Here is a 21,043-nt window from a genome sequence, read left to right as displayed (position 1 = left end):
TAAATTACGAGGCCATTGGTGTTATATGGCTAACAGCTAATGCTGTTAGTCCCCGGAAGGGTGCTGGGAACCTCCCCCGACTCCACCCTTCTTGGCCAAGATGTCAGCCCCTGGGAAAGAGCCTTCAAGAACAATGGGCCGGTGGGTCCACGAGACTGACAGGCCTACGCCTGGGCTCAGCTGGGGAGGCACCTCCTCGCCGCGGTGGAGAGAACCATGACGGGGCCATAATGCTTTGTGGATGGACAGGGGCCGCCCGTGTTGGGTGCGCATCTGTTGGGGTTCTTACCACTGCTGCCCCTCCTCAGTCTGAAGGTCCCCGTTATCTTTCCTTCCAACATTTTAATTCCGGAATCATGATGCATCTTACATGTAATGTAATGTAGCTCCCCTTTTGTCCCTGAAAAGCTGTTAACTTGACTTTCCCTTAAAATCAATGGCCTCTTAGAATTGAAGAAACATTACATTCTTGTTGCTCTTGTTGTTCATGGCCATTAGAATTTTGCAGGCCTGGATGCCACTACCTGGTCCTTCCCTCACAGGAAACCAGTTCCTGGGGCGGGGGGGCCGGGGAGGGCCTGTGCCGTGGGACCCTGAGCACGGGGCCCACAGGCTGAGGGTTTTCCCCGGATGTGGGAGCTTTAGGGCTACAAAGGGGCAAGTCCCGCTGCTATCTCTGGGCCCTGACTTACTTCCCCCATCCGCTGGGGACGACTGCTATAGGAAGGCGTGATGGATTTGTCGGAGACAAGCAGCCCCCCTGCCATACAGGGTCCCCCTGACGCGTGTCCTTCTGGTGGGGCCATGAGATCCTAACCTGAATGACGCAGATGGCGGTGTCTGTGAGCAGGAACCCGAGGCTTTGGGGGTGGATCGTCCTCCTGTCTGGTGACCCATTTCCACGTGGCCCGGGGAGTTGGCCAGAGTCGCCCCTTGTGTTTGTGGGAATTTCATTCTCACTGGATTCTCGACTCCCCTCCAGGAAAGAGAAAGGTCACCTCGCAGAGATTCAAGTGACAGATAGAAGAAATGAGGCCCAGAGAAGGTAAAGACCTTTCCACACAGCACTTCCTTGCCAGGCCCAGAAGGGAAGGGATGTGTGGTCAGGCCACTTCTCGGCAAATGCCCTGCTCTAGCTTTCCTGGTTTGGTTACTTGGGAAGAAGTGGGGGTGGAGGTGAGGAGGGGGTAGTGCTTGAGAAGGCCTGGGGCCTGGCTGCTCTCTGCAATGGCCCTCCAGGTTGAAAGGCAGCTGGGACTTAGGCCTTACTCCGGGCTTTCGCTGTGTGACCTTGGGCTGATTGCATATCCTCTTTGGGCCTCAGTTTTCCCATGGAGAATTTGGGTAAATTGGTTTCTAAACCTATTTGCAAATCGGAGCCACTAAGGCAGGTTGTTAAAATACAATTCCCCGGGCCCCACCCCTGGCCAAGCACCTCTGGGAGAGGGCTCAGGAACCTCTGAATTTAACCAGCTTCCCAGGCAACTGGAAGCAATTAGTGTCTGAGTTGATATTTGGGTACCCTGGGCTGGGTGGCCAGGAGGTGGGTGGGAGAAGCCAGACTGTGTGAGCCCGGTGGGAGTGGGGTATGAGGAGGTATTACAGACAGGGGGAGCACGGGAGGCGCAGGGCTGGGCTCCAGAACAGCTGATGTTTTTGTCTTTTGACTGGGCGACCTTGAACAAGTTACTTAACCTCTCTGAGCTTTCGTTTCCTCATCTCTAAAAAGTAGGGTAATAATTCCCTGGAAAGGCCGTTGAGAGGATTAAATTCTATGATTGATGCCAGGAAGATTCCTATTTCCCCCTCGGACCACACATCTCCCACTTCAGCCTGGCCCAGCTTGGCCCACTCAGTCCTGTGGCCCTGACTGAATCTGGCTCCCATCTCTGTCCCCTGGAATCTGGGGGACCAGAGGGTGAGCGGCAGGGCCAAGGAGGGCGGCGGTTGGGGGGGCTTGGCACAGGAGGAGAAGGAAAGGAACAGCAGAGAGAGAAGGGAGGGAGTGGAGAAAGGCGGAGGGTCCTCTGGGGACTGAAATATGGTTCCTTCATTCCAGAATGTGCTTCTTAATCAACTTAATGGGACTGAGCAGGGGCCTTGGAAGCTAGGAAAGATGGGGATGGCAGCCAAGGCCGCCCACTCCGGGGCTCCCAAGGAGGGTTCGGGGGGGGGAAGCCTGGAAGCTGGGCTGGCTGTTGAGACCTTCACCATTCTCACTCCTGACCCTCGCCCCAGCCCGGGCCTGGCTCCTCCTGGATTTGGTGGGAACTGGGAGCCCTGACCCTGGGCTTTTGATTTCTGACCTCTGACCTAGCTTAGCAGCCTCATGAATCCAGGGTGTGCTGGAGCGAAGGTGGAGAAGCCCACTGTGGGGTAGGTCAGGGGTTGTGGTCGTGGCCGGGGCACCCAGGGGTGACTCTTTCAGATGCCATCAATCAGAGGAGCTCCAGAAATGTCCTGTAGGCGGCGGCATTGACTCTCGGCCTGAGTCACCGGTGATGCCAGCTTCCCGAGCAGGGAGCCTTGTGCCTGAGGGGTGCAAAGGTGGGAAGTGGGGCCGCCATGGTTCTCTCCTCCTCCTCTCCTTTCTCCGCCCCACCCCGGAACTACCGCCCATGGGAAGGAATCCGGTATAACGGGTCTCCTGCTCAGGGTTAACCATTCTAGCAGGGTGACTTCTCTCAGGTGGCTCCATCCTGAGCCTTGATCTTCCCGACCTTAAAGTGGGGATCCTGATATCACCCTCCCAGCAGCGAGGGAGAAAGTCGGTGAGTGAGTGAAGCGCTCAGCGCAGAGTGGGTGCCCTGGACACCTTGGTGAGATTTGATCCGCCAGTCGGGGCCTTCTGCAGACGTGGTGAGGCGTCTCAGACCTGGCCAGGCTGAGGATGGGGCACCAGGGTGGCAGGGTGGGGGCGGTGTGGGGAGGGGAGGGGTGGAAGCGGGAAGACGGAGCTCTCCCCAGGTGACCAGGCAGTGTCCTTCCCGTGTGTAGGAGCGCAGGAATGCGTGTGTTCCAGGTGCGGCGCACCTGACGGGCTAGCAGCCGGGGGACAGGCTGGGATCTTGAGCTGCCTGACTGCATCACAGCTTGAAGGGCACCTGGGCCATCCCTTTGGGGGTACAAAGGCCAAGAGGGCCAGAGGATGAGGTGGGCAGGGTCAGAGCAAAACCCTAAATCTCAGGTTCCTGGTCCTGGGTGCATCTTCTACCCCATAAGGATGATGGCAATGATGGTGATGATGATGGTGATAAAAACAGTAGAAGCAGCGAACGCTTACCGAGCATTTTACTAAGTATTGCACCCATGTTCACTCATTCAATCTTCACACCAGCCCTATGGGGTCGGTGTTACGCATTATTCCCATTTGACTCCTGAGGGCACGGCGGAACAGACAGGCTAAGTGATTTCCCAAGGCCACAGAGCTGGATGTGGCAGAGCTGGGATCCACACCTGGGCCGTGTGGCCCATCACGGCCTGCACTGCAAGTTCACGGTGAGGCGTGCCCACGGTCCCTCCTTGCCCTGGCCCCCCAGCTCCTGGCCTCTGGCTGCCCCGGCACAGACCTGGGGACGGGGTAGGGGTGGAGGGGTGGGAGAGGCAGGGTCCCTCTGTCTGCGGCTCCTGCCCTGAGATGATGAAGTTGATTGCCTTGAGAACATTTTTTATCTCCCCGGTGTCGAGCCCAGAACAGCCAGGGAGACAATGGCTGCAGGAATCACATTTGTTAATCTTGCATTCGTTAATTTATTTTATTTTCCATCTTTAGAATTAGGATGAGCCTCTTGAACTCAGTATGCAAATGTGTGCAAAGCAAGATGAACAGGCATCTTTAAAACCTTGGCACTTTGTTTCCCCTCCTTGCGTTAGTGGAATTGCCGCTCTCCCCAGCCAGCGGGTGGAAGGGTGGGGGCAGTGGGCAGGCCTTGGCGAGGGGGTCCTTTGTCACAGTCCACAGCAAGTTTCTGTCCATGAACTCATCTGACCCTTTCTGGGACGCTCTGCAGGGGGTCCACATTTTACTTAGGAGCCAATGAGGCTCAAAGCAGTGAAGTTACATATGCTCAAGATCACATAGGAAGGAAGGGGTGGAGCTCAGGCCCGGGGTTTTGGACTCCAAACCCCATTCTCTTTGCTCTGCATGCACACCCTCTCCTTCTGCCCACGGCCTCAGCACTAACTTCTTTCCTAGCCCTCCTGCAGCGGGGGTCCTGTGGCTCGGTGGCCTGACTGGGGCTGAGCTGGGCCTGTGGCCCTTGAAAGGTGGCGTGCAGGGAAGGACTTTTGAGGCCTGCAACCCCCCCGCAGTCCCCAATACCTTCTCCTCCTCCATAGCCCTTCCTGCAGGTGGCCTTGGCCCCATGGCCCGGTGGTGGAAAGAGGCCCTGACTGCTGCCCTGCCCTCCTCCCGCCCTCCCCACAGAGCTCAGTGGAGCGGGTTATTGCTCGCCAGGTGTTTAGCAATCTCTCGGATCAGAGGCCTTGGCCCAATTGCTAGAAAAGCCTCCCTCGGCTCCCCAGGAAGCAAAAGCTGACAGATTTCCCAGCAGCAGTCATGTTGCTGGAGGGGAGATGGAGAGAGAAGGAGGAAGACAAAGAGAATCAGAGAGGGGCACAGAGAGAGAGAAGTGAGTATCCCCTGCATCCCTCAGGGGACTCCTCTGTGCTCTTCCTGATCAAGTCCTTCTCTGACCTTGCAGGTCTCCCGAAAGGGGGACCCTTCCTCCCTCCTCACCTCTCCCCCTCTCTATCTGCTCCTCTACCCTCTCTCTCTTAATCTACCCGGAACCCAGTTGCAAAACTAACATCCTGAAGGATGAGGACAGGGCCATAGAAGGGCCTGGGGACTGGCGTGGGGCAGTGAGCTGGGGTGGGATGGACAGGGAGGATGGGAGCAGGCCCCTGGGAAGAGGCAGAGAACATCAGGGAGTCTGGAGGAGGCTATGCGGGCAGGGAAATGGTTCTGCATTCTTTAGAACAATCCCCACAGTGGGTTTGTGCAAACTCTAAACCCTGAGCTGGGAATATTATCTAGCCCGTGCCCTGCTTCCCTGCTCAGATGGCCCCACCCTTGCCCAAGGCCCTCCCTGTCCTTAGACCCAGGAGTGAGGAGTTTGGAGGCCCAGGAGAGGGGTCATACAGACAGGCCAGGACCGCCTCCCTGGGTGTCTTGCACCTGGTTCCTGCACCACAGAGCCTGTTGCTTGGGGAACTGTGCCCAGGCCCAAAGTGAGACTGCAGTCTGGTGTCAAGGGAGAGGGGCCCACCACCTGTTCTGTAAAGAAACAGATACCATCAGCTCAGCCAAGTCAAACAGCCTGGATGAAAACAGGTTCTCCCGGAATCCCAGCACCAAGAGCCAGCTTCTCAGTGAGCGATAGGGGTCCTGGGCAGAGGGAACCCCAAGAGCCCTGCCCCGGGGCATTAGCGAGCCTGCCCTCTCCAGGGCAGGTGTGCACCAGCAGGCCACCCACCCCCATGATGCTTCCCCCCCAGCGATCCCCTTCCCTTCATTGAATTGTTCTCCAATGTCAGGTTTTACTGGGAAAGAATGAGAGGGGGCTTGGAAAATAAATGAACATTAAAAAAAAAATCACTAAATAAGAGAGCAGGCCACTCTTTTCCCCTTTAATTTTTTAAAGGAAAAATTAATTTTCCCTTCGCCTAAGTACCTGTCACCTTAAATTAATGTCTGTGAGAGCAAAAATGACGGAGAAGTTGGGTCATTAGGCAAATTTTAATTAGAGGCTCAGATGTCCTTTACTAATAAGATGCTACATATATTTCCTTCTGTTCTTGCCTCCCGACTGCCAGGACATCTCTGCAATGGAACCGAGGAGCCCGGCCAAGGAGCTGGGGCCTTGGGGAGATGGGTGTGGGGCAAGGGAGGGGAATGGTGGGGGCTTTTTCCATGCAGGGGAGGGGATTGTGTGGAGAGGGGTCCACTCTAGGGCCCAGATCAGCTTCCCTCTTCCTAGTGTGTGTTGTGTGCATGCATGTGTGTGCAAAGAGACTGTGTTATCAGAGATAGCAGAGAGGGTTCAGAAGCCAGACTAGTCCAGATGCACATTTAAGCTCTAATTATGTATCCTTGAGTGGTTACTTAACTTCTCTATGCCTCAGTTTCTTTGCCTGAAAAATGAGGCTAATGAGTACCTACCTCCTATAGGGGTTGAAATGGTTCAACTTGACTTAATAAACCCTTCGAACGGGGCCTGTTGGTGGTAAGCCCTTGATGTTGGCCACACCCATGTGCTGGGGAGAAGGTGCGAGGGCACACATGTGTGTCTTTGTGTGTTACACCAACGGAGACAGCACTGAGTTTGGACTCAAGAGATATGACTTTGAGTTGGACATCTACAACTTTCGGTTTGGGTGACTTTGGTAGGTCGCCTTCCTTCTCTGAGCCTTTTTAGGTTTGCCGTCTGCCAAGAGGCTCAAAGATGAGACCTGGAACTCTGACCGTCTGTCCCTGGGTAGGACAAGACTCCGATGAGACACGAGGCAGATGCTGGGAAGCAGTGGCCACGGGTCAGGAGGCGTGTCTGCTCACACCTGCCCTGCAGCAGTGCCGATCAGCAGGCAGGACGGGATGCGTGACCTGCCTCCAAGCAGGTGTGTCTGTCTGTGAATGTGGTCGGGGACAGGCTCTTTAAAAGGCTCCCTCTGCATCCCTCAGGGAACTCCTCTGTGCTCTTCCTGATCAAGTCCTTCTCTGACTCTGCAAATGGGCATCATTTCACCCAGGCCCACACTGGCCATGGTGCGGGCACAGAGCTCAGTGGCCCCTCCACGGCCTGGTGGTGGTCATGGACAGTGGCGGATGCAGAGATTTAGCACATCCTACCCTTCTCTGTCCAGATCTAATATGCTCAGGCTCAGGGCTGGGACATGATTCAGCAGGAGCTTCTCTTATCTTGTTGTGGGAACTGAGGGCCTGAGGAACCCTCTAGACTCCTCTGGGGACACGATTTTCCATTTCTGGGCTTCAGTTCCCTCTGGAAGCCATTCAGCACAGGGCAGGAGGACACACTGGCTGTGAGCGTCACCCTGGATATTCTTCGATATTCTTGTTCCCCCCAGCCATGTTTGGGGAGGAAACAGAGAGTGGAGAAGTGCATAGGCTCTGTGCATATTAAGCACCTACCTACATGTTCCAGGCTGACCTGTTTAATTCTTTAACCACCCCAGAGAGACTATCATTACCGCCTTTCCCAGAGGGAAACACTGAGGCTGGGTAATTTTCCCAGGTCCCTCTGGTTTTAGTTCTTTCCTTTGTAGATAAGCATGTAGGCTAGTGGCAGAGCCCTGGGAGGATCAGAATGTCCCACAGCCTCTGTGGTTGGCAGGTGGTAGGGTTCTGAGCAGCTATGTGCCTTCAGATGAGCCCCTTCCCCTCTCTGGGCCTCCATCTCCCTCTGGTGCTGAGAATCAAATGAGTTCTGGTAGCTTCTCCTGAGACCAGGTCTGGAGGACTCCCTGGAGAAGAACAATAATGCAGTGTTGAGGGGCTGGTGCAAGGGGTGGTATGGCTGAGTTGAGGCTGTCACTCCCCCTGGCTCATTGGCCCTAAGTTCATCTTTGGGGCACAAGGTACAAGCGAAGGGCAGAGCCATTGCTGGGCCATTACTCACCAAGGCAACACCTCGCCGCTGCTGGCTCACTGGACCCAGCTTCCTGCAGAAAGGCAGGGAAATTGCACTCATTTTCCAGGAACAAAGAGGCCAGCTCACTGACCCTGCCAGTTTCCTCCCACCTTTGCTCTATTCCTCCACTTGGTTGTATAAGGACTTCTGCTACTTCTCAGAGATGGGTGGAAGACAACCCCCCCCAAAAAACCAAAAACAAGCAGTGGGGCAGAGAGCTCAGAAGTGGGGCAGAGACCTTGAAGTCCTGCTCATCAATCCCTCCTTCCCCAGCTTACTCTGGTGGGGCGGGAGGTAGGGGCACTTAGGTAGTGGCAGGAAAAGTAAGGGTGGAGGCCCTCCAGGGAGAGCAAATTTGCTGATGGGGTTGAGAAGGAGCCGGGGGTGGACTGCAGGTGAAGAGGAAGTCCAGACTGGGGAGAGAGAATTCACTTTTTTGATCATCTGTTGCATATGAAGCTCTTCTACACATGCTATCTCATTAAATTCCCACAATACCCATCATCAGCCCCTTTTAAATACTGAAACAGACTCAGAGAGGTTAAGCGATTTGCCCAAGAACACAGAGCTTCTCAGGTGGCAGGGTAAGAATTCGAACACCAGCCCTATATGACTCCAGAGCCTTTTCCACTCTCCCATGATGCCTCTCCCCTGCTCAGGAGGTGGGAGTTCTGAGTTTCAGACATGGAAGGAATGTTACATTACTATACAAATCTCTCTGAGCCCATATTCACCAATCTGTAAATGAGAAGATAGACTAAATTATTTCTAAAGTCTCTTTTAGCACTTTCTGTGCTTAAGAGGTGAGTTTTGGGGCTCCCCAACCCAGAGTTGATAACCACGAATGGCTTGGAGGGGCATCAGGGCATCAGGGCTGACCTTTGTGATGAGTGAATTAGAACGAAGTCTTTTTGGCTCTCAGGACTTCATCATTACCACCTTCAGACACAGAGTACTTTGTCTACTGGTTCTGGCTCTGCAGACATATCCCTGCCCCCAGGAAGGGAGTAAAGAGACAGCCCCATCTCAGGGAGCCAGTAGGCAAGGACACATGAACACTTTCTCTGTGACACAAGAACCCTTGTCTCCAAGCCACAGACCCCAATTAGCAACTTAGCACCAAAGTTCCCAAGATGCTTTCCTGCCTTTGGATACACTGAATAATGGAGATGTTTCTGGGGCTGGGATGAGGGGGATGGGAGTTAACGATGTGAACCTGTAAAAATGTAGAAAGAGAGATTTCAGACTCCTGGGTGTTGCACTTCCTTCACACTTTTAGGAAGGTGTCTGGCTCCTGAAGGGACTCCTGGCCCAAGTATAATTTTCTTGTAATTACCCCCCTTCCTCTGAGCTCACACTATCATCGTAAGTATTGAGGAGTGAGAGAAAGAGACAGGGCTCTGCCTCCTGGGGGAGACCAGTCCTTGTCCTGTGGGAATGTGAATCCAGTGAGGGAGAGAGAGCTCCCAATGGGGAGGAGTGCCTAACCCAACAAGGTATCATGGCTGCCTCCCTTAGGACATTCTTGGGCTGGTGAGGAAGATAGTATCCTTGTCTAGTGGGGGGCTGGTCTGAAGGAGTTAAGGGGACTGAAGGCGGAAAATATAAAGTTCAAATGCAAAAAGATGAAATAACTGAAGAAGAGCATTCAACTTGATGCTGGAGGGAAGAGGGAGAGAGGTAAGTCACCCTCAGGGAGCCCAAGGATAAAGTTGAAGGATGTGTGTGTGTGTGTGTGCGTGTGTGCACACGCACGTGTGCATGCACACATGCAATCACATGCCCAGGACAGGAACTCCTCCTTTCTAATTTTGTTTGACGGAGACTGTAACAAGGAAACCTCAAGAAAAGGATTCTCTTGTCCTGTTCCTCATCATCTGGGGCAGAAAATCTCAAATCGGAAGCACACATATAAATATCATGCCTCCTTCTACCAAGTTGAAGTTGTTAGACTTTGTACTCTTTGTTGAGTTATGAAAAAAAGGTCTGGAAGTCAAAAGAGCACACTTGGTCACTGTATGACTTCAGAAGGCTCCTTTCCCCATTTTGAGCCTCACTCTGGTTGACTGAATTTAGAAAATCCCTCAGATCTTTCCTAGTTCCTGACATTCTTGTTTTTGTTTTGCTTTTCCTCTTGTGAGTCTTCTCAACCAGCTTCCTGGAGGAGGCGGGATCTGTTTGTGGTTCTGAAGACCATGGGGCCAATGAGAATCACCCATCTGGCCCAATTACAGTCATAACTGAGATAATCTGAAGTTCAAGGGGCCTTTGCCTTCTTGGATTTCTGAGGTGGTGTTCAAAGGCTTGTATATCTGAGATGATTGAGGCACAGAAGGGAGGACAGAAGAGAACCTGTCATTCACTCAGTCCTCAGGAGAATCCTGTGAGGAGGGATTGTTATTATCAGACTAGTTTTACCAATGTGAAAGCAGAAGTCCAGAGAAATGAAATATTTGGTCCAAACTGACCAGTTAACAAGTAGTAGATCTTAGTTTCCAGTACAGAATCCATACTTCTTCCACTCCAAAATGAATGGCAGGACAGGGGTAAGAATAGAATGGGCCTACAAGAATCTCTTAGTGAGTCCTTTCAGATTTCCCATCTCTTTCCACCTGCACCCCTGTCTTGGTTGCGGCAGGCAAAATACCAGATTTTTTCTCAGAGTGAGTCCATCCTTCTCCTTTTTCTGGAGAGTGAAGCTGGGTGGGGCTTCTCCCTCTTTATCCTTGCCCTCCAGATCTCAAATATGCCTCTTGAGAGAGTTTTTGTCACACTAAGTGGCTTTGCAAGATTGGAAATGTTCAAACAGCCCGCTCTGCTCCACAAGGGTCATTTGGTGGCTCCCTAGAATAGTAAATCTGCAGGTGGGGAGGCGTCCTGCTGGGACCAACTCTACTCACCCAATAACTCCTGCTGAAGCCATTCTTTCCCCACTTCTCACCTCTACATTGTGTGTAGGGAATATGTGAGTAGCAACAGTGTGTTAAGGGGGAAGAACCCCCTCAAATGCCCAAAGGAAAACACTTTCTTGTAAATGTTGGAAGTGTGATGGACTTGTCAACATTATTCGAAACCAATTGCATCAGTTGTGAAACACAAGTCATGATTCTGTGTATTCTGCATCAGTGTAAAAAATTGCTAAAATGTCATCAAGAAAAGGAAATAAAAGCAAAAGAAGCTGGATGAGAATCTCCAGCATCCTGGGTTTAGGAGGCACCAATCAGGAACAAGTTTATAAGCATGAGTCAGCACCACGGACAGAGACAGAAGCTTGTTACCGGCCCTCCTCCTTTCTCTCTTTTTAATGTTGCTGTGCCTGTGGCTAAGGTCAGGTCCTCCAACTGGCTGGCCTCCTTCCCCTGACCCCTGCCTTCCCTCTTCCCTAGCTTGGGCATCTCCTGGGGGCTGCGAAAAGCTGGCACTGTCCTGGCACACTTACAGGAGGAACTTGCTACTTTTCAAAGCTCAGGCCTCCGACACGGAGGGCATCTGGGCTGCTCAGGCCTCCTCCCCGCAGGGTAGGTGACCTTCTTCTTTGATGAAGGAGCAGGTGGGTTGGTTTGGCTCTAGTGAGGAGTTTTGCTGTGACAGGTGGCCTAGAGCGATTGGACAGGAACCCTCTCCCTTCCCCCCACATCCAGGAGACTCTGGCTACAGGGAAGAAGGAGAAAAATTAAAACTACAGTTTATTATAAAATTAGGGCCATAAAACCACAGGCTATAGCAATGCAACAGCTACAACCATAAATATAGAGCCCATTCGATAATCAAATAGGTGATTTTACATATTAAGTAGGAACACTTATGTACAGGTAACAGAGAACAATTCCTGTGCTTCTGTTTGTGGCAGTAACTGGCCCTTTATGGAGTTCTTGTGGCTGCTTACTGGTGAATGGACAGAGGTCTGGGATGGGGTAGGTCAGTGTATATAAAACTGTGGCCATCCTCCAAGAAGCATGAACCCAGTGTTCAGGTCAGATTGGTAATGCTCACTTTGGGACATAGGAAGCAGGATGTTGTTTGCTTGTTGTTGTTGATTTTCCTAATCAGCATTTTTATTAAGTTTTGCTCTGTGGTATGCATTGTAACAAGGGTTGAGGTGAGAAGTGGGGAAAGAATGGCTTCAGCAGGAGCTATTGGGTGAGTAGAGTTGGTCCCAGCAGGATGCCTCCCCACCTGCAGATTTACTATTCTAGGGAGCCACCAAACAACCCTTGTGGAGCAGAGCGGGCTGTTTGAACATCTTCTGATGAAATCTTCAGCAAAACTGGCTTCACTTGCTAAGACTTTATGATGTACTTGTAACAGCTGTTGGGGTCTTGGCTAAAGTTCTAGGTCCTCCTTAAGGGTGGGTGCAAGTTGCCAACAGAGGCTATACCTGGAGCTCTCAAACTGGTTTCCATCTCTAGGTAATTTAAAAGTGGTTCAGCATAGAGCAGAAGCAGAAAGATCTTTTGTCTTGAAACACAATGAATAATGAAAGTCCTGTTGTGTTTCGTGAGCTATCATCAAATGTGATACTGCTTTTCCATAAGACTGGAGTTTTTTAGTGGCAGGTTATTTTTCCTCCTAGTCCTTCTGTTTTTCCTGGCTCCAGCCTCATCAGTAGAGTACCTTTCTCTGCTAACTCCAAGGACGATGCCAGCCTAGGCTCTTCCAATTGCCCAGGTGTCCAGCTTGCCACATGGAAACAGAATGTTTTGAAGTATTCCTTGGGTTTTTCTCCCCCCACCAACCCAATTTTTATTCAGTGAGTCATGGCCACTCTCAGCATTCAGAACGCAGCTCTAGGGATGATTTTTGAGCTTAGGCTCCTCTCTTCCCATCTGCTAAGAGTTTCTGTGGCCTCCCCTGATCTGTCAGGGTGGGTCACAAGGCAAAGGTGGATTTGTAGAGTAGGTTTTTTTTTTTTTTCTCCCTAAGTTCTAGAAAAGGCTAAGAAGTACAGTTTACAGTTACCCAGAAAGGTCTCTGACAACTAGTGACACATTCTAATCTCTAAATTCAACAAACATTCATTCAACAAAATTCAGTGAGCACCTATGGTATGCCAGCCTCTGGACACAGGGGTGTAAAGGGAGTTAGACACAATCCCTTCCCTCAAAGCATTCCCAATCTGATGGGTGGGGGAGTTGTAAAGGTAACAAATGACAATGTAATAGGGGATGTATAACAATAAGACCATTGCCATGTCATTATCTGGAGGCTAACTAATGCATTACCTGTGGCTAAAATACTTTAGAAACTTAACTCCCACAAAGGGACCTAGAAGAGGTGATTAGTGCATATTGAGACCTCTTTTGTGAAGGGAGAATGTCTGTGATTCCATGTTAGAGGGTCATATCTAAGCCCCTACCTATGCCCCAACTGGAACAGCCCACCTCATCTTCTCCATCCCTACTCCAAGCTTTCTGATCCCAAGGTTAACTCCTTTCTGTAGTTACACTCATTACCCCCTGCCCAATTTCCAACTCCCTTCTGAGAAGTGAGCACCTCTGGGTCCAGTGTCCACCTACCCACATGATAACATGTGATGGAGGATTGACTACAGTTTTGCTTTATTTGTGACTCAGCTCTATTTGTGGCTTCCTTCCATGCCCCTGTGTTCCATTACTCTAGTTAATTGAGATTTAGACGTTTATGTAAGCAGCAGAACTATCCTGGGGGAAGTGGTGAGGATCTCTTGCTGGAGGACTCCAGGCAGTCTTTCTGAAGGAGGGGACATGTGTGATATGGGACTTTGAAAGATGTAGAGATATATAATTAGCTTGGTTTCATATGTATGACTGTTGTAGGATGTGGAGGCTGGTGTGGAGTAGGTAGCTGACTTACCCTGTTCTACCTCCCTTGTGTCTACTCTGGGGAGGACCCTGACCAGGCTTATGCCACAGAAGACCCTGAATATCCTTCCACTGTCAGAAAGGATGGCAACCCAACATTCTGTGAGCTGGCTCTTGTTTGCATTTTTCAGAGGCAGGAAAAGTCATACCCTTCCCTCCTCTCTCCTGCAAAAATTATTTCAGCGATCTATACTGCCAGGAATAATCTAATAAGTCCACAGAACTTTATAGTTTATGAGACTTTCCACTTGGGTGTAAGCAAAGCCCTACAGTATGGACAAGGTGGGAAAGAATTGTCAGTTTCATTTTATAGACAAGATGCTTGGGCCTCAGAGAGATTGCCTTAGGTGGCAAGCTGGGACAAGAACTCAGGTCTCCTGACTCCAAGGAAGGACTTTTTGCTTCTAGTAGACTTGAAGCTCTACCTCAGCCTAACCTGAATACCTATTGCTGAACATGACTCTCACTTCTTCATTCTTGGTATTTGAAAGGTTCCACAAGGGAGATCCCCACGTGATTTGAAATCTCCTGGGTTTAGCCCAGATTTCCTGAATGATAGTGATAGCTGGCACTTACTAAAAGCCATTTGCAGGCATTGTTCTAAATTCTTCACATATATTAACTCATATAGTCACACAACTCACTCTGTGAGGTCAGTACTATTATTATCCCCACTTGACAAGTGGAAAAATTGAAGCACAGGAATGTTAACTAATTTAGTCAAAGTGGCAAATGGCAGACCAGGCAGCCTGCTCCAAAGTCTATACTGTTAACCACCACACCACCCTGTCTCTGGAGGGTGACGTATGTTCAAGCCCTTGTTCTGCATTTACTTGCAATGTGACTTTGGATGAGTCACTTAACCCCTCTGGTACTGAGTTTCCTTCCTTGATAAATAACAGCAATACCTCACATTCATATGGTACTTTGCAGTTTACAAAGTGCTTTGTCAGGCACCATCTCATTTGATCCTCACAGATATCAGTGAAGATGATAATCTTGACTTTACACATGAGAAGGCCCAAGGTTAACTAGTATGCCCTGAAGTAAGCCCTGGAACCCAAGCCTTGGTGATCTCCTTGATGTGGATTATGTGCGTCTTGGACTAAATGCTATCCAAGAGTCCTTCCAGCCCTTATCTTCTCTATGCTGGGAAAATAAGAATCTGGGGTGGTCTCAGTCAATTTGGGGTGCTATAATAAATTACCATAGATCAGGATGACTTATAAACAACAGAAACTTATTTCTCACAATTTTGGAGGCTGGATGTCTGAGATCAGAGTTCCAGCATGGTTGGGTTCTGGTAAGAGCCCCATTCTAGGTTGTAGACTACCTACTTCTTATGTCCTTACATAGTGGAAAGAGGGTAAAAGAGATCTCTAGCATCTCCTTTATAAGAACACTAATCTCCTTCATGAGGGTTCTACCCTCATGACTTAATCACATCCCAAAGGCCTCCACCTAATACCATTACACTGTAGGTTAGGATTTCAACATATGAATTTAGGGGGGGACACAGACATTCAGTCTATAATAGGGACAATAGCGAGCCCTTAGCTTGGGGCAGCTCCTCTGTACAGAACACTCAGACATCTGAAGCTCTCCTTTGTAATCCCTCACCAACCACAAGGCTTAATGGGAGCCTCCCACAGACCGTCCTCCCAGTAGAAGCTGACTTTAGAGAACAGCCATGAAACCACCTCTCAACCTTCTCTTCCTCAGTCTGAGAAGCCTCCTCTCCCATGCCCTTTCATTTTTTTTTCAGATATCAACCCTGGGGATGGCCAGGAAGCATCTCTGAGCTGAGGCTTTGTCCCCAGAGAGGCAAAGGGAAAAAGGGCAAAAATATAAAATAAAGATTATACAGAAGAATTACCCTGCATGTTTCTCCCATCTCCCTCATCTCCCCGTGTAAATTACCCTATTATTCTGCTCCCTTAGGACTCCTGATCGTCCTTATTTCTTCTTTTGAGCTAAAGTCATTCATGCAGTAAATTAGTTCTTTGCTTCGAAACAGCTCTGATTGTAGCAGTTGCCCCCACGAGCAGCAGCACCACATCCCCCGGACAGTTTCCCAAAAAAAAAGAGAGAAGAAAGGAATAAAGAAAAAACCCTCAACAACTCTCCCTTCCTCCCACTCTATTCACATGTATGGAAAGACATGGGGTGCCCATTTCCTGGGAAATGTTTTCTTCGAAAGGCAGGTAGGTGTTGAGAGGGAGTCCAGATGGAGTCCTAACTAAGAAACAACTCAAGTTGGACGTGGCCTGAAAACTTCCACTCAGCTGTCTACCCTCAAAAACCAAACCTTGGTCTAACCTTGGGTTACCGGGGAAGCAGTATAATAACATAGAGGTTAAGGACCCAGTTTTGGTGCCAGATCCTCCTGGACTGAGTGCTGGATTCTGCCACTTTTTAGCTGTGTGACCTTCAACAAGTGTCTTAAAAGACCTTAATATGCAAGTTTCCTTTAAACATTTATACATATTCATTTTATTTTTATATCTGACTATCCATCAAGTATTTATTTAGTGTCTACTATGTGCCAGTTTCTATTGTAGAAGTTGGGCATTCAACAGTAAACAAAACATACCTGCTTTCATGCAGCTTACACTCTAGTGGGATAATTCCAATATCTGAGGTCAAATGATTTGCAAGTAATTTCTCTCATTCTGTGGGTTGTCTTTTCAATGTTTTGATAATGCCTTCTGATGCCAGTACCATACTCTTGTTTACTATGGCTTTGTAGTAAGTTTTGATACTGGGGAAATGTGAGTCCACTGACTTTGTTATTATCTATCAAGATTGTTTTGGCTGTTCAGGGTCCCCTTACAACTCCACATGAATTTGACGATTGGCTTCTCCATTTCAGAAAAAAAAAAAGGCTATTGGAATTTTGATAAGGATTGCCTTGAATCTGTGGATCACTTCGGTTAGTATAGACATCTTAATAATATGGTCTTCCTACCTATGAACATGGGATGTGTTTTGTTGGGGAGGGAGAATTCTCCTCTACCCTTTGAAGGTCTTTTGGCTGGTCTAAGAATTAAATTGACATGAATACATTACAGGAGAAAATCAAGTTTAGTCATGCACCTACAGGAACTCCGTAAGAATATGAGGCCTCCAGGCAGTCAGGCAATTGGGGCTTATATGCTATCTAGAGCTAAGGAGAAAGGGGTATGGGTCTGGGACTTCAAAGAGAAGGAAGACAATTCATAGGAGGATGAAAAGGAGTAAATATTTGGTAAACAAATATTTGCTGGGTTGTACAGAAACAATGAGACACAGAGCAATTTTAACATGACTTTGTAGGGTTCCTTCCTGTCTACCACACGTAGTTCATATTATACTGTAGTAATCTATGCTGATAGCTCTCTTCCTGGAACAGGTCCTCTATCTAAATTTCTGTTAGTCAGTTAGAGGGGAGGCAATAACGAAAAACTTCTTGAGTCTTCTATTTCTCAAAAGTAATCAGTGTAAAATAATTCACAGGCCAAAGAGATACATTTTGGGGTGGTAAATTTTGCTCCCTTAAGTTTCCATTTAGTTAGGCCTTCTTTAATTTCTTTTGGCCATTTTTGTGGTTTTCAGCGTATGAGTCTTTCATCTCCTTGGTTAAGTTTATTCCTAAATATTTTTTTCTCTTAGATGCAATTATGAATTATTTGGTTCTTTTAACTTCCTTTTCTATCTTGCAGGTATATAGAAACACAGCAGATCTTATACCCTACAACTTTGCTGAATTGCTAGCTTTCTTGTGAGTTATTTAGGATTTTATACATAGGGGATCATGTTATCTATAAACAGAGGTAGTTTTACTTCCTTCTTTCCAACATGGATGCTTTTTATTTATTTTTTTGTCTAATTGCTCTAGTAGTTAAATAGCAGTGGTGGAAGTAAGTATCCTTGTCTTGTTCCAACACCTGTCTTTTGAGTTGCCTTGCTGCTTATTACTCCTTGCCCTAGTTTCAGTAAATTTGGGGGGAGAGATGGGACTATCACATATTTCTCTTACTTATGTTGACCCTGGAAATGCACTTAAGTCTGTTTTTGCAGGAGCTAGTTGTTTTGTAGTGAAAGACCTCTTAGGTTATTTAGTTTCCTATCACTGGAAGCAACACAGGATGATGCTTTCAAAAACTCTGACAGAAAACGGGGGATTAGTTCTCATGGCCTAGCTTAATGGCCCTCTCTTCATCTCACCCAGAATAATAAAAACAAGCTGTATTATCACATTAGAAAGTGAGTCCCAAAGAAAACCTGGAAGTTAATCAAACTTACAGGGGTCAGAGGTTGGGGGAGGCTCTGGGAGAAACTGGCTTGAAGGATGGGAGATGAATAGATCTTGTATCCCATACAATAACCAAGTTTGTTCCATTTCTCAGCCAGGTGTCTATTGTCCAATCGTGTAACCCCTTGAAAATGTGTCATCAGTTGCTAAGGAACTTACCCTTGAGAACATGAATCATACTTTAAGCTGTGCATCTGTATATTCATGAGACAGCAGGGGTGGGGGAGAGAGAGAGAGAGAGGGAGAGAGAATGAGATATGGGGGAGATATACTAGTTGTCTCATAGAGTCCTCTAAAGAAGAGAAGCTCTTCCCTCTCTCTCTTTTGCTGTCTGTTCTTCTTCCTGGGGCCTTAGCACCATCCCCCTTTCTCTGGATATCTGGGCACACCCCACCCTCAGTTCCTATGAGCCCAGGTGTGTGAAGGCGGATGTGCTCCCACCTGCCCAATAAGCTGTTGAGCACTGTGACCTGCTGCCAATGCCTGGGGGTGACGTTGCCCAGCTACAGTTGCTGGGGGAACCTCAAGTTAGAATTTCTTCACTTTAGGGCGTGTAAAGTCTCAATCACTACACTGAATTAATGTTGCTTTTCCCTGGCTAAATGTAAGTGAGTGTCGGCTTCTGGGATGATTGAAGTTAGAGCGTTCCTGCTTGGATACTGTCAATCGCTCCTCCCTCACTCTCGGCTGAGTGCACTCAGCCTACACAGTCCAAGTGGAAATCATGGAGGAAACACAGGAAACCATTGGCAGGCCTCTGAAAAGCCCCTATCAAATGGCATTTACATCCAGGGAGGCCTTCTGATGGTGGAGTTAGTCCCCATCCTGAGAGTTCCCAAGCAGATGGAAAAGACAACTTCTAGCCTAAGGAAGCTCCTGGTGTGATGGGGAAGACCTAGGTCCTATTTAAAGTAAGCATTTAGTCTGATAGGGGTTACCTAGTCCCTGCCCTGGGAACCTCTGGTTTTATGGGGAGGACACTCTCATTGGGAGATGGAAAATGTGATGGCACCACGCTGTCCTTCAGATGTCCTATCGGATAGGTGTGATCAGGCTGGCTAGGCAGGACTGTTGACAGAGAACTGCTGGGACTCATGCTGACCGGCTTTCTGACACACAAGGGCTGTAGAACCCTAGCTGAACCCTATTTTACCCAGGAAATCCTGACCACTCCTTCCTGCTCTCACCCCAAGGCAATTCTTAGTTTTTTCCATTATTGACCAGCTTCGCATTCCCTCTTTGGACTCCCCTTCCCCCAAAGGTTTATTATAAAATTTTAAACCTGAAAAGAAGTGTGAGTACTCACAATTGAGTACTCAGCATGTAGATTCTACAAATGTGAACATTTTGCTATATCGCCTTCAAATATCTATCCATATAGCTACCCTTCAATACATCTTATTTTTGGTATATTTTAAAGATGCAGACCATCAGTATATGTCACTCCAAAACACTTCATCATGTATATCATTAAGCAGAATTCAGTATTTGCTAGTGGTTCTTTGTGTGTGTGAATGTGTCAGGGGGTGTTAAATTTATATCAGTGATATGGTAAAATACACAGATTATAAGTATATTCTTCCAGAAGATTTGACAAATGCTTACACATGTGTAACCCAAATCCCTATCAAGATATGGAACATTTCTATCACACAGGAAGTCTGTTCATGCCCCTTTCCAGTCAATCACTGTTCTCATCTTGCAGAAGCAATCAGTTTTCATTTTTAAAAAAATCTTTCTAGAATTTCATGTAAATGGAACCAAATAGTATGTACACATCATGTTTTGGGGATTCATCCATTTTGCTGCAAGTGTTGATACTCTGTTCCTTTGTATCATTGAGTAGTGGTTATAATTTGTTATCCATTTTTCCTGTTATGTGGTGTTGTTTCCAGTTAGGGGCTACTGTGAATGAAGCTTCCATGGATATTCTTGTAAAAGTATTTTTGTGGATTATGTTTTCTTTTCTTTTGGATAAATACCTAGAAGTGGAAATGCTGGGTCATAGGGCAGGCATACATTTAGTGCATCCATCTTATTTTGAAATGTCTGTTCAAATATTTTGCCCTTCTCTTTATCGGGTTGTTTGTATTTTTATTGTGTTTTAGTTCCTTATTTATACTTGATATAATTCCTTTAATGGACATATTTTGCAAATATTTCCTCCCAGTCTGTGACTTGTTATGCATTTTCTTTCTTGGATAGGAAGTAGGGATTTATTGGTGGGTGTGAGTAAGGAGGGGGTGACGCAGAAGCTCTCAGGAGTGCAGGGCTCACCATTTGTCCAAGGGGGTCACAATTGGGGATGTATTTGACCCTACAGCCATCCAGGATAAACTGCTTTTCAGCTGCCCTGTCTTCAAATTCATCTGTATTAAACTTGGTAAAGCCCCACTTCTTGGAGATGTGGGTCACCTGGCCACCTGGGAACTTGAACTTGGCTCTGTGAAGGGCTTCAATCACATGCTCCTTGTTCTGCAACTTGGTGTGGACGGGTGAACCATGGTCACTATGCCCTGGGGCTTTCCAAAGGCACCTAGTCTGGAGCCTAGACTGGGGACAGCATGAGGTCGGACATGCATGTTCACTGGAAAGTGTGGTCTCCAAGGTCCCTTAGGACAACCCCTAGGAGCAACAGGCTGCATTCACTACTGAGGAGGCCACTGTGTGCAGCCACTGCACACCATCATTTTCTTAACTAGGTTTTGGATGAGCAGAAATTTTTAATTTTTATAAAATCTAAATTACGATTTTTTTCCTTGGTAATTATTATTTTTTGTCTCCTGCCGAAGAAAATTTTGCCCATCTGCAAGTCATGAAGATACTGTCCTATGTTTTATTCTAGAAGTTTTATAGTTTTAGCTTTTACATTGAAATCTATCATTCATCTCAAATTAAGTTTTGTGTATTTTGTGAGATAGGGATCAGTGTTCATGTTTCTCCATATTAATAGAGAGTTGTGCCAGCCACACCTGTTGAAAAGACTGCTTTATGCATAGGACCGTTTTGGTTCCTCATTGAAAATCAAATGACCATATACATGTGGGTCTATTTCTGGACTCTCTATTGTGTTTCATTGAACTATACATATCTCTTTACACTACCATCCTGTCTTGAAGATTGTTTACTAGCTTTATAGCCAGCCTTGAAGTTAGGTAGTGTTAAGTCCTCTAACTTTGTTTCTCTTTATCAAGATTGCCTTCAATATTCTAGATCCTTCGCATTTCCATATAAATTTTAGAATAAGTCTATCAAGTTTT

General features: G+C 47.9%; 1 pseudogene; it reads right to left on the bottom strand.

The window, feature by feature from the left end:
• Positions 1-20,378: 20,378 nt before the first annotated feature.
• On the bottom strand, positions 20,379-20,500 carry LOC123326777 (annotated as a pseudogene).
• Between the last annotated feature and the right edge of the window lie 543 nt (positions 20,501-21,043).

Source organism: Neomonachus schauinslandi, chromosome 15 (assembly GCF_002201575.2).
Source record: "Neomonachus schauinslandi chromosome 15, ASM220157v2, whole genome shotgun sequence".
NCBI lineage: Eukaryota > Metazoa > Chordata > Mammalia > Carnivora > Phocidae > Neomonachus > Neomonachus schauinslandi.
The sequence above is the reverse complement of the archived record's forward strand: the minus strand, read 5'-3'. Positions and strand labels throughout refer to the sequence as shown.